This window comes from Aquarana catesbeiana, linkage group LG06 (genome assembly GCF_042186555.1).
Source record: "Aquarana catesbeiana isolate 2022-GZ linkage group LG06, ASM4218655v1, whole genome shotgun sequence".
NCBI lineage: Eukaryota > Metazoa > Chordata > Amphibia > Anura > Ranidae > Aquarana > Aquarana catesbeiana.
Genome location: NC_133329.1, coordinates 189,235,119 through 189,247,508, shown reverse-complemented (window position 1 = coordinate 189,247,508; position 12,390 = coordinate 189,235,119). Strand labels below are relative to the sequence as shown.

Here is a 12,390-nt window from a genome sequence, read left to right as displayed (position 1 = left end):
AGTGCAGGTCTCTGAGAGGACTGAAGTTATAGTGGGGTTGGAGATCCCAGCTGATGAGGAGCAAGGAGAGGTCCGCCTTGTTCTTTGGTGTGGGTCTTTTAGGTACTGTTGCCAACAGACAGCATGGTAGTTCGACATATGTCTGGTCAAGCATGTGGTGCCCAAGCGGCTGCTGTTTTGGCCACGCTTGACATGCTTCAGACATATGTTGCAAGCAGCAACGGTGCGATCTGCTGCACACTTCTCAAAACAGACTCACACCAAAGAACTTTTGTAAAAACGCACGGAGTCAGCAGCGCCCTGCACATGTGGAGCTCTGCGGTGTGATGCAGTCGGTTGCCTGCCTGGAGGGCATCCTGCCCCGTTGGAGATGTGCCTCCTCCTCCTCTCTTCTATCTGGCACCCACGTAGAGTCAGTGACCTCATCATCCCCTCCCTCCTCACCACTGAAGCAAACCTAGCAGTATGCTGCAGCTGGGGGAACATGACTGCCAGTTTCTTGTCCTTCTTGGGCACCCCCTCTTTCTGGGCTCACGTTACTGCCTTCATCCTCAACCTGGGTACCTTCATCAGAGCCTTCAAAACTCCTGCAGCATGTACCCTACACTGTGGTCGAGGGGACTCCTCAAGGCATGATGGCGGGGCTAGGGAAGGAGTAACTGATGACATTGAGCCGATGGAAGAGGCCGCTTTGGCAGCTGTATTGGCAGACAAAGTACCCTGAGCCTGGGTGGCAGAGGATGAGGAGGATGAGGACGGCTTGGTAATGCACTCTACCAACTCTTCTGCATGTTGTGGCTCAACACGGCCAGCTGCCGAAAGAAAGGACAAGCATGCCCCATGGCCACGTGCTGAGGATGCACCATGTCCACGACCAGCACTGTTGGCTGTTGACACAGAGCCTGCTTGCCCTCTTTTAGTGGCCTGTGAGCGTCTGCCTCTCCTTGGTGGCCTTCCAGACATACTGTACAATTAGATTAGCAAAACAACACCTGAAATTTACTAAAAACAGTACTCCAGGAATGGCCTACAGTCAGGTATGGGCTTGGCTGGACTACAATGCAGTGGATATATATTTTATGAACTGCAGCTCACTGAGTCACCAGCCTGCCTGCCTGAAAGTGTCTTTGAATACGCACTCCAGGAATGGCCTACAGTCAGGTATAGGCTTGGCTGGACTACAATGCAGTGGATATATATTTTATGAACTGCAGCTCACTGAGTCACCAGCCTGCCTGCCTTAACCACTTCACTACCCGCCCATAGTCATATGACGTCCACAGATGGGATCTCCCATCCTGGGTGGACGTCATATGACGTCCTGGGATTCCCGGCTGTCTAGGGGGCGCGCCCGCCGCATTGCTCGGGACCCGGTGCGTGTGCCCGGCGGCCGCGATGTCCGCCGGGCACCCGCGATTGCCCGTTAACCGGGCCGGCATGTGGATCTGTGTGTGTAAACACACAGATCCATAGCCTGTCAGCTCTGAGGAGAGCGATCTGTGTTCCCAGAACGGAAGAACACTGATCGGTCTCCTTCCCTTGTACGTCCCCTCCCCCTTCAGTTAGAATCATTCCCTAGGAAACATACTTAACCCCTCCCCGCCCCCTAGTGGTTAACCCCTTCACTGCCTGTCACATTTACACAGTAATCAATGCAATTTTATAGCATTGATCGCTGTATAAATGTGAATGGTCCCAAAAATGTGTCAAAAGTGTCCGATGTGTCCGCCATAATGTTGCAGTCACGAAAAAAAAATCGCGATCGCCGCTAAAAAAATAAATAAATATATATTTTTTAAAAATGCCATAAATCTATCCCGTATTTTGTAGACGCTATAACTTTTGCGCAAACCAATCAATATACGCTTATTGCGTTTTTTTTTACCAAAAATATGTAGAAGAATACGTATCATCCGAAACTGAGGAAAAAATTTGTTTTTTTTTTTAAAAATTGGGATATTTATTATAGCAAAAAGTAAAAAATATTGTGTTTTTTTCAAAATTGTCGCTCTTCTTTTGTTTATAGCGCAAAAAATAAAAACCGCAGAGGCGATCAAATACCACCAAAAGAAAGCTCTATTTGTGGTGAAAAAAGGACGTCAATTTTTTTTGGGTACAACGTGGCACGACCGCGCAATTGACGTTTAAAGTGCGACAGCGCTGAAAACTAAAAATTGGCCTGGGAAGGAAGGGGGTGAAATTGCCCTGTATTAAACCGGTTAACCACTTCAGCCCCGGAAGGATTTACCCCCTTCCTGACCAGAGCACTTTTTACAATTCGGCACTGCGTCGCTTTAACTGCTAATTGCGCGGTCATGCAATGCTCTACCCAAACGAAATTTGCGTCCTTTTCTTCCCACAAATAGAGCTTTCTTTTGATGGTATTTGATCACCTCTGCCGTTTTTATTTTTTGTGCTATAAACGGAAAAAGACTGAAAATTTTGAAAAAAAATGATATTTTCTACTTTTTGTTATAAAAAAAATCCAATAAACTAAATTTTAGTCATACATTTAGGCCAAAATGTATTCGGCCACATGTCTTTGGTAAAAAAAATGTCAATAAGCGTATATTTATTGGTTTGCGCAAAAGTTATAGCGTCTACAAACTAGGGTACATTTTCTGGAATTTACACAGCTTTTAGTTTATGACTGCCTATGTCATTTCTTGAGGTGCTAAAATGGCAGGGCAGTACAAACCCCCCCAAATGACCCCATTTTGGAAAGTAGACACCCCAAGGAAATTGCTGAGAGGCATGTTGAGCCCATTGAATATTTATTTTTTTTGTCCCAAGTGATTGAATAATGACAAAAAAAAAAAAAAAAAAATTTACAAAAAGTTGTCACTAAATGATATATTGCTCACATAGGCCATGGGCATATGTGGAATTGCACCCCAAAATACATTCAGCTGCTTCTCCTGAGTACGGGGATACCACATGTGTGGCACTTTTTGGGAGCCTAGCCGCGTACGGGGCCCCGAAAACCCAGCACCACCTTCAGGATTTCTAAGGGCATACATTTTTGATTTCACTCCTCACTACCTATCACAGTTTTGAAGGCCATAAAATGCCAAGATGGCACAACCCCCCCCCCAAATGACCCCATTTTGGAAAGTAGACACCCCAAGCTATTTGCTGAGAGGCATGGTGAGTATTTTGCAGCTCTCATTTGTTTTTGAAAATGAAGAAAGACCAGAAAAAAAATTTTTTTTTTTTCTTTTTTCAATTTTCAAAACCTTGTGACAAAAAGTGAGGTCTGCAAAATACTCACTATACCTCTCAGCAAATAGCTTGGGGTGTCTACTTTCCAAAATTGGGTCATTTGGGGGGGTTTTGTGCCACCTGGGCTTTCCATGGCCTCCGAAACTGTGATAGGCAGTGAAGAGTGAAATCAAAAATTTACGGCCTTAGAAAGCCTGAAGGCGGTTCTTGGTTTTCGGGGTCCCGTACGCGGCTAGGCTCCCAAAAAGTCCCACACATGTGGTATCCCCGTACTCAGGAGAAGCAACAGAATTTATTTTGGGGTGTAATTTCACAAATCCCCATGGCATGTTTGAGCAATATAACATTTAGTGACAACTTTGTGCAAAAAAAAAAAAAAAAATTTGTCTCTTTCCCGCAACTTGTGTCACAATATAAAATATTCCATGGACTCGACATGCCTCTCAGCAAATAGCTTGGGGTGTCTACTTTCCAAAATGGGGTCATTTGGGGGGGTTTGAACTGTCCTGGCATTTTATGCACAACATTTAGAAGCTTATGTCACACATCACCCACTCTTCTAACCACTTGAAGACAAAGCCCTTTCTGACACTTTTTGATTACATGAAAAAATTATTTTTTTTTGCAAGAAAATTACTTTGAACCCCCAAACATTATATATTATTTTAAAGCAAATGCCCTACAGATTAAAATGGTGGGTGTTTAATTTTTTTTTTTCACACAGTAATTGCGCAGCGATTTTTCAAACGCATTTTTTGTGGAAAAAACACACTTTTTTAAATTTTAATGCACTAAAACACACTATATTGCCCAAATGTTTGATGAAATAAAAAAGATGATCTTAGGCCGAGTACATGGATACCAAACATGACATGCTTTACAATTGCGCACAAACGTGCAGTGGCAACAAAATTAATACATTTTTAAAAGCCTTTAAAAGCCTTTACAGGTTACCACTTTAGATTTACAGAGGAGGTCTACTGCTAAAATTACTGCCCTCGATCAGACCTTCGCGGTGATACCTCACATGCATGGTGCAATTGCTGTTTACATTTGACGCCAGACCGACGCTTGCGTTCGCCTTAGCGCGAGAGCAGGGGGGACAGGGGTGCTTTTTTTTTTTTTTTTTTTTTTTTCTTTATTATTTTTTTGCTTTTTTATCTTATTTTTAAACTGTTCCTTTCATATTTTTTTTTAAATCATTTTTATTGTTATCTCAGGGAATGTAAATATCCCCTATGATAGCAATAGGTAGTGACAGGTACTCTTTTTTGAAAAAATTGGGGTCTATTAGACCCTAGATTTCTCCTCTGCCCTCAAAGCATCTGACCACACCAAGATCGGTGTGATAAAATGCTTTCCCAATTTCCCAATGGCGCTGTTTACATCCAGCGAAATCTAAGTCCTAAAATGCTCGTAGCTTCCGGTTTCTTAGACCATAGAGATGTTTGGAGCCACTCTGGTCTCTGATCAGCTCTATGGTCAGCTGGCTGAATCACCGGCTGCATTCTCAGGTTCCCTGTTGAGACAGGAGAGCCAGAGAAAAACACGGAAGACGGTGGGGGGGGGGGGCATTCCCTCCCACTGCTTGTAAAAGCAGTCTAGAGGCTAATTAGCCACTAGGATTGCTTTTACATGAAAGCCGACCGCTGGCTGAAAAGAATGATACCAAGATGATACCTAAACCTGCAGGCATCATTCTGGTATAACCACTCAAAGTCGTGAATGGTGTACCTGAAGACAAAAAAATGGTTAACAATAAAGCACAGTAAACGGTAAAGTATAAAAAATTGCATACCTGAAAATCAAACATGATAAAACATAATAACAATAAAACATTGCAGAATAGAATACAGTAAAAAAGAGCAGAACACCAGAGAGAGAATAGAGAGAGAGAGAACAATAAAACGACAACTATTTTTTTTTATTTTTGTTTGTGTTTTTTTTTTTTTTTTTACACTTTTTTTTTGTAACTGTAACTTTTATAACTGTAACCGGTTCCAGGTTCGGGTCTCTCAAAATGCGATGGCATCTTGGGAGACCCTGTGAAAGTGTGCCTAGTCTGTGCAATGCTGTACCCTACGCTAATACTCAACTAGTGAATGGTAGCGTTCAAAACATTCACCAATGCAAAGACCAGGATTGTCAGGACAGGAGGGACAATAATAGAGGGTGTCACGCCTATATCCGCGCTTGCTGCAGACACATCTTTTTTGGGGGGGTTCGTTGGGTAGGGGTACTCGGGAGGACATATAAATGCCTCTCATGCAGCCGACTGCATTTGGTTGGGGATGTGAATGGGGGAAATACGGGCGCTGCAGAAGTGGTGGGTTCCCAATTAGGATTGGCGAATGCAGCAGGAAGGGCATTATGGGCACGACGGGCCTGTGTTTGTCTTTTTGGTGGCAGCGGGACACTACTTGTGCTTGCCACCTCACCAGCTTGAACTGCACTTATGGGACTCGCCACGTCACCAAGTGTTACTGCAGTGCTGGTTTGACTACGACCGGGGTGTACTAGGCCGCTGGTGCTTGCCAGTTCACCAAAACGCTACAAAAAAAAGTGACAGTGATCGATCGATACTGCACTTGGGTGGGCTGGGCTGGGCCGGGCGGAGGGGCAAAACACAGGTGCTAGCAGGTATCTGGGCTGATCCCACTAACACTGCGTTTTTGGGAACCCTAAACTGCTGGGGACGCTAGTATAGATCTGATCGGATCAGATATTGATCCGATCAGATACTATACCACTAAGGGAGGCGTATGCTGCATGCGTGGGTGTTAGTGGTACTGGTGCTAATCTGACGCTGCTTGGGGCTGGTGCTTGCCAGTTCACCAAAATGCTACCAAAAAACTGTTAGCGATCGCAGGGATCAGGCCTGACTCTGCGAACGCTGCAGTTATGCGTTTAGTGTTTTGTAAGTGACAGTGATCGATCGATACTGCACTTGGGTGGGCTGGGCGGAGGGGCAAAACGCAGGTGCTAGCAGGTATCTGGGCTGATCCCGCTAACACTGCGTTTTTGGGAACCCTAAACTGCTGGGGACGCTAGTATAGATCTGATCGGATCAGATATTGATGTGTTCAGATACTATACCACTAAGGGAGGTGTACGGTGCGTGTACGGTGCGTGCGTGGGTGTTCGCGGTACTGGCGCTAATCTGACGCTGCCTGGGGCGACGCATATCACCGCCGGGCGATCAGGGGGCTAAACCTTTATTCGGTAATAAACGGCGGGTGCCCTGACACTAAAAAAAATAAACGAACTAACCAGCGTCACCCGTAACAGTTATACGGTGATCAGTGGTGAAAGGGTTAACTAGGGGGCAATCAAGGGGTTAAAACATTTATTCGGTAGTATATGGGGGTCCCTGTCGCTATAAAACGCTGACAGCGAACCTAAATATTTACGTTCCTAACTAGCGTCACCAGCGACACTAATACAGCGGTCAGAAAAATGATCGCTTAGCGACACTGGTGACAGGGGGTGATCAAGGGGTTAAAACTTTATTAGGGGGGGTTAGGGGGGTACCCTAGACCTACAGGGGGCTAATACTAACTGTCCTACCACTGCTAACTGTCACAAACTGACACTATGCAGTAATCAGGAAAAAAACAAAACAAAACAAAAAAACCTGCTTGGTGTCAGTTTGTGACAGGGGGGGGTGATTGGGGGGGGATCGGGGGGCGATCGGGGGGGGATCGGGGGTGTTTAGTGTGCCTGGCATGTTCTACTGTGTTGTGTGTGTGTGTTGTGCACTTACATGTCTTCTCTCCTCGGTGCTGGAACGGAAACTGGCCAGCCGAGGAGAGATGACATCACATCCTCTGCCTCTGTGTACTATACAGAGGCAGGGGATGTTTCTCATTGGCTGGGAGCGATCGCGAGGGGGGGGCCACGATCGGATGGTCTCCCCCTCGTCTCTCAACTCTCCCAGCCAAACGCCGACCGCCGATGGCACCGGGGGGGGTCCGATCGGACCCCCCGCCCGCGGGAAGGCAATCACGTACCAGGTACGTGATTTTGCCTGCCCGTGCCGCTCTGCTCACGTATATATGCGTGAGGCGGTCGGCAAGTGGTTAAAGTGTCTTTGAACACGCACTCCAGAAATGGCCTACAGTCAGGTATAGGCTTGGTTGGACTACAATGCAGTGGATATATATTTTATGAACTGCAGCTCACTGAGTCACCAGCCTGCCTGTCTGAAAGTGTCTTTGAACATGTACTCCAGGAATGGCCTACAGTCAGGTATAGGCTTGGCTAGACTATATATATATATATATATATATATATATATATATATATATATATATATATATATATATATATATATACAAGCCTGTAGTGGTAGCACTCTCGCCTAGCAGTAAGAAGGGTCACTGGTTCGAATCTCAACCACGACACTACCTGCTTGGAGTTTGCATGTTCTCCCTGTGCCTGCGTGGGTTTCCTCCGGGTACTCCGGTTTCCTCCCACACTCCAAAGACATGCTGGTAGGTTAATTGGATCCTGTCTAAATTGTCCCTAGTATGTATGAATGTGAGTTAGGGACCTTAGATTGTAAGCTCCTTGAGGGTAGGGACTGATGTGAATGTACAAATGTATATGTAAAGCGCTGCGTAAATTGACGGCGCTATATAAGTACCTGAAATAAAATAAATAAATAAATATATATATTAAATGCCCTGCAGCTAGCTGAAACAACTGTCTGCCTGAAGTGTATTAGAAACAGTACACCAGGAATGGTCTGCAGTGAGATGAAGCTAAACTGTACACAGTATAAATATATATATATATATATATATATATATATATATATATATATATATATATACACACACACAAAGCCGGGATGTATATATGTATATACTAAATACACTGCAGCTAACTGTATCGCCTGCCTGTCTGAAGTATATTGCAACAGTACACCAAGAACGCAGAGAGATGCAGTGAGATCTAGCTAAACTGTATATACAGTGTATATATATATATATATATATATATATATATATATATATATATTCATATTCTAGACTGAAAGCTAGACTGAATATATATATATATATATTCTATATTCTAGGGTAATCCCCTAGGAGAAGTGCTCTCCCAGGGGGTTACCTTGCGGGCATACTCCCGAGTCCAACATATGCATCCATAGACACGAATGCTGGACTTTACCCCACCCCCTGGCGCCTGCGTCATTGGACTTGATTGACAACAGTGGGAGCCAATGGCTGCGCTGCTATCAATTTATTTAATCAAGTGCCGACAACCCCGGGCAGAGGGACTGCGCGTCCTCGCTATTGGATGCATTTAGGCGAAAAAACACGAGGGTTTGCAACCCCTTTAAGCCACCTGCTTGAGTACAGTTTTTGAAGATATAGTAAATTACCTTAAAAACAATATATAATAATTATTTGTATATTACGTTTTAGCGGACACCCTAGTGAATAAATTGACAGTCGTTGCAATTTTTTTTGTTACACAGTATTTGCGCAGTAGTTTCATGAATTAAAAAAAAACAAAAAACACTAAAGTTAGCACGATTTAAAAATTTTTTTGTATACAATGAAAGATGATGTTACGCAGAGTAAACATGTCACACTTTACAATTGCGCACACTTGTGGAATGGCGCAAAACTTCATTACTTAAAAATCTCCATAGACGACGCTTTAAATTTTTTTACAGGTTATATGTTTACAGTTACAGAGGAGGTCTAGTGCTAGAATTATTGCTCTCGATCCAATGTTCGCGGCATATGTAACCTAACCAGCCACTAACCTCACTGCACGTCCCTGACCCAAATCTTAAAAATGTATTTGGACATGGCTGTACGAATGCCATAGCTGTGATGTTTTACTTCACAGCTGCGACTGTCTTTTTTATATTTTTTTAGCTGCAGCATCTTTAACTCAGCCTGCAGAGTTTGACAGGCAGCACCACCTGTCAAACTTGCTTATTGATTTCAATGGGGCCACTCCTGCTTGCAATAGCAGCATAATCCAACAATGTAAAAATATCATTCAGCAATGTAAAAAAAAAAAACAAGGAGCCGGCAGTAGCACCTCATGAACGCCTGTCAGCTGCTGCTATACCACTTGTTGAAAAGCAATCCACCACAGATCACTTTTCAGAGGGCAGTAAGCATTATTGCAAATGTGAAAGAAACTTGAAACACATCATCCATTTCACACTCACCACCAACCAGGTCACTCCCCAGCCACTTCCCATATTAGCCACCTCCCTTCAACTTATATCACAGGTGACCATTTCCCAACCTGCAGATAACAAACCCTACTCCAAAAGATATCACTCCTAGTTACTCCCCCCACCCGCTGATTGATATCCCTCCATGACCACCATACAACCCCTGCTGACAGACCTCTATCCCCAAATACCCTTTCACCTGCTGACCTGTGTATGTGGGAATCACTCCTGCAGTGTTATTGTGTTCTGCCAGTGGTACCCACAGAATACAATGATCAGTGTTGGTAACTATAGCTGGCAGCACTGATTGTTTTGGGGAAAACCTGACAGGCTGGTTTGTACTCAAGTCAAATAATAGATTGACTTGTGTACAACCAGCTAGCTCAGGGCTCAAAATTTTAAGTTATAGGCTACTAGCCAGGCCTCAAGGGTTACTCGCCACCAGATGCCCCAGAGCTCTCCTCCGCGATCTCTGGGAGAAGAACTCTCATTCAACCCAGGCTGACGGCGGTGCTCGCCCCCCCCCGCTCACTGTCTTACCCTCCGCACTCCTCTCCTGTACATACTGCCCTCTGTCATACCCTCCACACTTTTCTCCTATACCTACTGCCCGCTGTCATACACTTCTCTCCTGTACATAGTGCCCACTGTCACACACTTCTCTCCTGTACATAGTGCCCACTGTCATACCGTCCACACACCTCTCCTGTACATACTGCTCACTGTCATACCCTGCACACTCCTCTCCTGTACATACAGTATTTCTCACTGTTATACACTTCTCTCCTGTACATAGTGCCCACTGTACATAGTGCCCACTGCCACATTCCTCTCCTGTGCATACTGCCCACTGTCATACCCTCCACACTCCTCTCCTTTACATATTGCCTGCTGTCATACCCTCCACACTCCTCTCCTGTACATAGTGCCCACTATCTTACCCTCCACACTTGTCTCCTGTACATACTGCTCAGTATCATACCCTCCACACTGCTCTGCTGTACATACTGCCCACTTTCATAAACTCCTCTACTGTACATAGTGCCAGCTGTTATACCCTCCACACTCCTCTCCTGTGCACACTGCCCACTCTCATTCCATCTACCTTCCTCTTCTGTACATACTACCCACTGTCATATGCACCACACTCCTCTTCTGTACATACTGCCCCCATCAGACCCTCAACACTTCCCTCCTGTACATACTGACATTTGTCTTTCTCTCCACACTCCTCATGTACATACTGCCCCCATAATACCTTCCACACTCCTCTCCTGTACATACTGCCCACTGTTATCCCCTCCACACTCCTCTCTTGTACATACTGCTCACTGTCGTACCCTCCACACTCCTCTCTGGTACATACTGCCCACTTGCATACCCTCCACACTTCTCTCCTGTACATAGTGTTCATTTTTCTTTATTTATTTTTTTATAAAAAGCCCCACCAAAATCCTCAGCACCAGACCCATGATGTTCTTAATCTGGCCCTGTATATATCACCTTAATTCTTTAGACTGTTAAAAGGAATTTCCTAGGCTATTTGTCAAAGTTGCCTAGCTGAACAACAGCTGTAATGTTTATGCAAATACAGACAGATATATCATACATGAAAATCCCAAAGCTTTCACTTTGAGTTTCCTCTGTGTGCTGTGCATGCACAATAAGGCATTTATGACTAACTGTGAAGTTCCAGCTGTTATCAACCTGAAAAAATATCCATGTAAAAATATTACTGTCCTCTATCAGCTAATAAGAAAGTATTGTTTAGTGCACTTCTACCTCCAGCAGTGTACATTATTTGCCTATATTCCCCCAATAATATTATCTGGGGAAATTGTGATATACAACACAGACACAGATGCAGTAAATTACAGGTCAAACTACTTGGCAAACAATTTTGTTAAAGTGGTAGTGGCAAGTGTTAAGGGTTAGTTTTACAATTAAAATGAAAGAGTAGTTAAGTGTAAGTGTCAGCTTAAGGTTTATGTTAATTTTAAGATTTAAAACATTGAGGAGTATTGTATTTTTAGGCACATAAGGCATTGATAATGAATGGACCATACAAAATTGCAGTGTACACAGTGTAACACAAGTGGAGCTTGGTCCCTCGTCAGTAAGGTTGCCACCTTTTCTTTCAAGTCAAACCCGAACACTTTAGCAGTGCACAGCAATTTTTTTTATAGTATAAACTCTACATATATTTTGCAATTAAATAAAAATTTTAATCATATGAAATTAATCACAAGAGTCCCCCTTTACATCAGAGTCCATAGAGTTCCCCCTTTCACATTTTAATCCGCAGAGTTCCCCCTTTTACATCTGAATCCTCAGTGTTCCCCTTTTACATATGAATCCTCAGAGTTCCCTTACACTGTAAGGTGGGACTTTGCAGACTCTGATGTAAGGGAGAACTCTGGGGACTCTAACATAAGGGATGCTCTGGGAGCCCTGATTTAAAGGGGGAACACTGAGTACTCTGATGCACGGTGAGGACTCTGATGTAGGGGGGAACACTATGGCCTCGGGTGTAAAGGGTAACTGTGGTATAAGGGGTACTCTGTGAACCCTGATTTACCATAGTGTACTCACTCAGTGGCAGGAGAGAGAGAAGGGGGGAGACTTCAGTCACAGACAGGGATGGATGGTGAGCTTACTCACCCCTTGGCAGTCAGCACCTCTCATCCAGATGTACAGTATCTGAGGCTGATGGACTTCAAATTTCCAGCCCCCCACTGGGAGGAAGAGGAGCAAATTGAGCCCTCTCTCCTCTCCCTTCTCCCATCTGTACGTGGGGGGGAACTGTTAGTGCTGGCTTTGGGCAGTGTGAAAGAGAGTGTAACAGACACTCTCAGCTTGGACAACTGCAGCCAGCAACCCTGCTGGGAGGCCATAGTCCAGTCTGAATAATGTGTCCGGGTTTCAGGCAGTTTGAAACCCAGACATATGTTTGTGAATCC

General features: G+C 44.4%; 1 protein-coding gene across 1 annotated transcript in view; it reads right to left on the bottom strand.

Moving 5' to 3' along the window:
- Positions 1 to 12,390, bottom strand: part of TNFRSF17 (TNF receptor superfamily member 17) — a 233,420-nt gene that overhangs the window by 79,203 nt on the left and 141,827 nt on the right. The gene's annotated exons all lie outside the window — the stretch shown is intronic.